The sequence below is a fragment of the Mastomys coucha genome, chromosome X (assembly GCF_008632895.1).
Source record: "Mastomys coucha isolate ucsf_1 chromosome X, UCSF_Mcou_1, whole genome shotgun sequence".
Classification (NCBI taxonomy): domain Eukaryota; kingdom Metazoa; phylum Chordata; class Mammalia; order Rodentia; family Muridae; genus Mastomys; species Mastomys coucha.
The window spans coordinates 55,681,924-55,687,060 of record NC_045030.1 but is presented as its reverse complement, the minus strand read 5'-3'; the positions used below and the strand labels follow the sequence as shown (position 1 = coordinate 55,687,060).

General features: G+C 40.7%; 1 protein-coding gene across 1 annotated transcript in view; it reads left to right on the top strand.

Moving 5' to 3' along the window:
* Nucleotides 1-5,137, top strand: part of Gpc4 (glypican 4) — a 111,249-nt gene that overhangs the window by 94,516 nt on the left and 11,596 nt on the right. The gene's annotated exons all lie outside the window — the stretch shown is intronic.

Genomic DNA, 5,137 nt, shown 5'->3' with positions numbered 1-5,137 from the left:
TAAACTCATCACATCCCCATGGCAAGTGTGGGCTCCCTATCTCTTTTTCTTACCATAATTTGGTGAAATATTTCCTGTTGTTTTTATTGGGTGCTTGTGTTACCAGGCAACAGATGAAAATCTAGACCTTTTCTGTTTGTTTGGTGTGAGTGACTGTGTAAAAAAAAAAAAAATGCAGGAGAGGGGGCATTGCGCAGCAACACATGCGTGTTCAGAGCTAGAATAAACTACAGGGTAATGTGTTTCTAACTTGAGCGCAGCACGCCGACTGTGTAATGTGGCTTAAAGCTCCTTGTGAATTTCTGAAATGAAATCCAGGCTGTGGGAAGAGTTCTGCTCCAGCATTTTTCTTTTTGTAAGCTACTCGCTGGAGTTTTTAATGTGGGACTCGAATATGCAGGTTATTTGGTAGAAAGGCTCCATCAATGTTTCTTTTTTTTTTTTTAAAGAGGCTTTGACAAGGAGACTTTTCTATAAAGGCTTTTATAGCAGATATGGCGTACAGATGTCATGGTACATGCTCAGGAAAGCCAAGAGGAAGGGGTTTCTGCTGTTGCCCCTCCTCCCCTCTCTCTCCTTCCTTTCCCTCTCCTTTCTTCCCTTCCTCTTTCTCCATTTTTTCAGCTCTAAAAATCCCTGTCTTCAAGCCCATTCCCAGCCCACATTGAATACTGTCGAAAGAAGTTGAAAAGTAGATGAGTGTCTTCCCAGTGCCTCTTGCTATGGTAGCTTTCTACAGTCTCCTAATATTGGAGAAAACGATTAGTCAGTTGTAAAGAATTTGAAGTGTCTTAGACATTGGGTATTTGTGTATTGGGATTATGGATCAATCACTTGAATTGATTTTGGTGTTTGAGTTAGTACAGAAATGTTCAGCCCAGAAGCTAAACTCTCATTAGCAAAGGTGAATACATCTTCTCATCTTTCCATAAATATTGTCATCCCTTCTTCCTTCTATAAACCTTTTCCTCCTATAAAGCTTGTTCTATCTGGTAGGAATTCATTATCTGCTACATTTCACTGTTCTTTAAAAGTTTTAGGACTTAGGTAAAATAGGAGTTGTTTCTCAGCTTGTTTGGTTAAAAGGAGAGCTTTTTGTGGCACTAGGGATGAAACCCAAGGCCTTGTGCTTGCTAAGCAAGTGTTCTGCTGCTCGGCTGCAACACTCCACCCCCTCAAGCCAAGGGAATGCCTGTCTCCTAAGTCCAGTGGTGTTTTCTTGAGCCTTTGAACTCTTTGTGAGCAGGGACAGTGAGTAATACACTGTAATTATATCTTTTTTTCTCACCCCTATAGCAGCTTGAACAGTTTTCAAGGCATGGGGCTGGCACTCAGTTAGTCATTATTATTTTATTTAAACAATATGTCCTCTCCTCCCAGTATCTAGTATGCATTGCTCCATATATAGTTGTATCCTAAATTGCCCTCTAACAGAAAACCTGATTCATTTCACCAGTAAACATGAAAAACTACACTTTATCACTAGAAAGCATCCAGCCCTATAACTGAGTATCCACTGAGTGTGCTGAAAGTGTGTGAAGTCTGAGAGCCCCTGTGCTGCCCCCAGGCTTCCTACATAGGCTTTGATTCCAAAGAACTTGTATAGGTTTTTGCCAAAGCATCTGAGGCTCATAGTACTTTCCTGGCATGTGTGAGACCTAGATTCAATCCTCATCGCTGACAAAAATGTTAGACATCAAGGAAGTTAACTACATGCACTTTCGTATCCCTGACTGCCTGGCTCTAAGGCTCAGTTTTTAGCTCTGCCACTTTCAGAAAGATAACCCTCTCCCTGCCACATTACAAGTGTAAAAGCTAAGCAAGCAGCTTCTCGGTTGAGTGCTTTAAGCCATATTTTTGTTCAAAGGTAGAAGGGAGATTGTGTGTGTGTGTGTGTGTGTGTGTGTGTGTGTGTGTGTGTGTGTATGTTTTGTCTTCAGAAGCTTTGAGAAACAACTACATCCCTAAGAGAAATCTAAAAATTGTGACATCTTCTGAAATATAATCATAAATGTCCACCCCTATTCTTATCTCTGCCCTAAGGATTTGGGGAAGTGATTCACATCTGGAATCAGCAGACCCTTCTGATTGAAAGAAAAACATATCAGCTATTAGTCAAGAGATGTGCCCCATCACAGTCAGATTGAACATTTTAAGTAGCATGCTGTGCCATAGAGGAAAGTGCACGGCTTAGAATGAAATGGAGACCATGGAGCATATTGCTCTTTTAATTATTCCCTGTGTGGCCTGATCTGCTATTCGGTTTTGGGACTTCTAAAGTAAATCTATTTCAGTAAGTGAGTTTTAGAGAGAATGAAGGCTGTATTGACTTTCTTTTTGATGATCACCAGGGAATAGAATGTAAATGAACTTGATTTTCCCTTTTCCCCTTTTTCAAAAGGTGTGGTGGCACACAGCTTTAATCCCAGCAGAGGCAGATGTGAGTTCAAGATGTAAGTTCTTGAGTTCAAGGCCAGCCTGGTCCCAAAACAAATTATGGTGTTATGACTTTATGTTTGCTTATGGATGAGAAAGCTGCAGCCTTTCGCTTCTACCCAGGAGTGTAGAGATCCCATTAGAACCTTGTGGAGAAGCATCTGCAGTGCACGGCCTGTTACCATGTGACAGGCAGCAAAATCCATCACTGGTATTCCTTCATCTCTAGTTTCTTAAAACTTCTCCACCTCTCTTTGCAGTTGTGGTATTATTTAGTGTTCCCATAGCATCTTGCAGCCAAATGCGTTATGATTGTTTTTCAGTAGTGAAGTAAAAAATCACATGCAGAATCTTCTTTTGACTAAATGCCACTGTGTCATATCATTTCATTTGGGCTCTGACTTTAAACTGAAGACCCCATCAGATTCATTTAGGGGCAGGCATCACAGGGTCTATTGTATTAATGATTTGACTTGCAGTTAAACTTGGGATGCAGTGTTTTGCTTCCTAGACTTATCTCCCTGACTCCGTGAAAAATAAATAGTAGGACAAGTGCTTTGGAAAATGCTTCTCGAGTGTAATTATCTCAACTTGAACATCTTTGTTTACTTCCTGAAAGGGTCTGTTCTACCTTGGGATTTATTTATGTTCTCTAGAACAGGTTTCATATTCTAATATAGAAAGTCTCACCTATCTTGATATCTGTAATAATCCCAGGCACGTGTGAAATGCTTGACATCTACTTGTTGACACTTCAGGGCATTTAATCCACCAAGAAATTGTTAGCTCTTAATAGTAATATTCAATATGCCAAGTACTATTCCATAATTCTCCTGCTCCTCTTCCCTGCTCTTCCTCCTATTCCTCTGTTATTGGCTATCTCTTCTCTTACTACTATTATCTTTTAAATGAGGCGTCACTACTTAGTCCAGACTGACCCTTGCTTGCTGTAGTTTTGCCTCCATCTCCCATGTCTAGGATTAGAAGCATGCGCTAACATATCCAGCTGTGTTGTGGGTCTTTTTATAAGTCATGTACATAACCTTTACATCTCTAAGATCCAGCCATTTAGCAGTCTCCCTAATGTGGACTGAGACTAAAAATAAAGGAGAAAAATAAGCACTGCCTAAGAATAGGCACTGCCTATCTGCTGTTGAAGATGACCGGAAAATGTGACCCATGTGGGGAATCTTTGTGACACAGTGTTGGATAAGGTGTGATACTGGAATCAAATGTGGGAGGGTGGCTGTCAGCAGGTTGTTTCATCTTTTTGGCTTCAGTTTGCTTATCTCATCAATGTGAGAGCAGCATTACTGGTGATAGTTGAGGCCCCTTCCAGTGTAGACTCCTGAGATCCTATGACTTGGGGCACCCTTCCTTCTTGAGGCCTGCTTGTTCATCTGAAAAAGTAGAGGTGAATGAGCATCAAAGTCCTAACAATGTGTGACTTCAAAGGAATGAACTTTCAGCTATCCAGAAAATCTAGTTATACCGAGAGGCCAATCCTCAAGGATATTGGTTAGCCAGAATTTTACTGTACATTAATACACAGTTAAAGGGACTAATTTAGTGTTTAGGAAAACATTTGGGACTGGTTAAAACTGTGGAAAAATTCTAACTCTTTGTAGAGAATGTTGAGTTTAGTGTATACAATTACCATCTTGTTGTATGCTTTCCCGCTTTTTTTAATACTAGATTTCTTTTGGGAATAAGCCAGAGAAGTAAGTGTGTGTGTGTGTGTGTGTGTGTGTGTAGCAGATAGGAGACTGACAATATTAATCTCCTGTCCCTGTTACTAAGGGCACTGTTGATAAGTGATATCCAAAATAACATACCAGAACAGGTAACATTCATTGCCAGCCACCCAGCATCACAGTGATAGCATCTCTGGGATGTATTTGCTCCCCATGTCAGTATTTACTTCTAAAAGTCTATGTCTGAAGAGCTAGTTGATGATAATAGTGAAGAGAGAACTAATCCCCTGATAAAGGCTCCAAGAGAGAAGAGGGCAGAGAGAGGAAGTCAGGAACTTTCAGTTAGCTGCTGGCACTTGATTCTTAGCTGTGATCCTTTCTACCTGTTGATGGAAATGAATGACAGGATGGGACTGGCTTCTTTCATGATCCCAAACAATCTTATCCTACAGAACTGGAAAGATGACAGTAAATGCCATTTTTCTGCAGAGGATGGCTATCCTTGTCTGACTTGGGTAGTGTTTTTATCTTTGCTGTTTGACTCCTTAGCAGATTCTGTTCAGTGTCCAAGCCCTTCTAAAATATGGCCACACGCACATTCATATGCAACGTTACTATCCAAGATTCCTCCACCTTATTCTGAAAAGACCTACTGTTTATTCATTCCATTGATGTCCCTGGGATGATCTCCATTTACTTTTCCACTTAAATTCAATAGCTTCTTCAAAATTGAACAGATGCCTCATACGTTACAAGTGCACTCTATGCTTGACTGTCCACAAACCCTGCGAAGGTTAAACTTACTCCACTGACTGAACATAGAACAAGATACAAGATGGCCTTGACAAACCTAGTTGGGAGTTAGGATGCAAAGGGCAGTCTTTTTTTTTAATTGGATATTTTCTTTATTTACATTTCAAATGTTTCCCCTTTCCGGGTCTCCCCTTCAGAAACTTCCTATCCCATCCCTCCTTCCCCTGCTTCTATGAGGGTGCTCCCCCACCCAC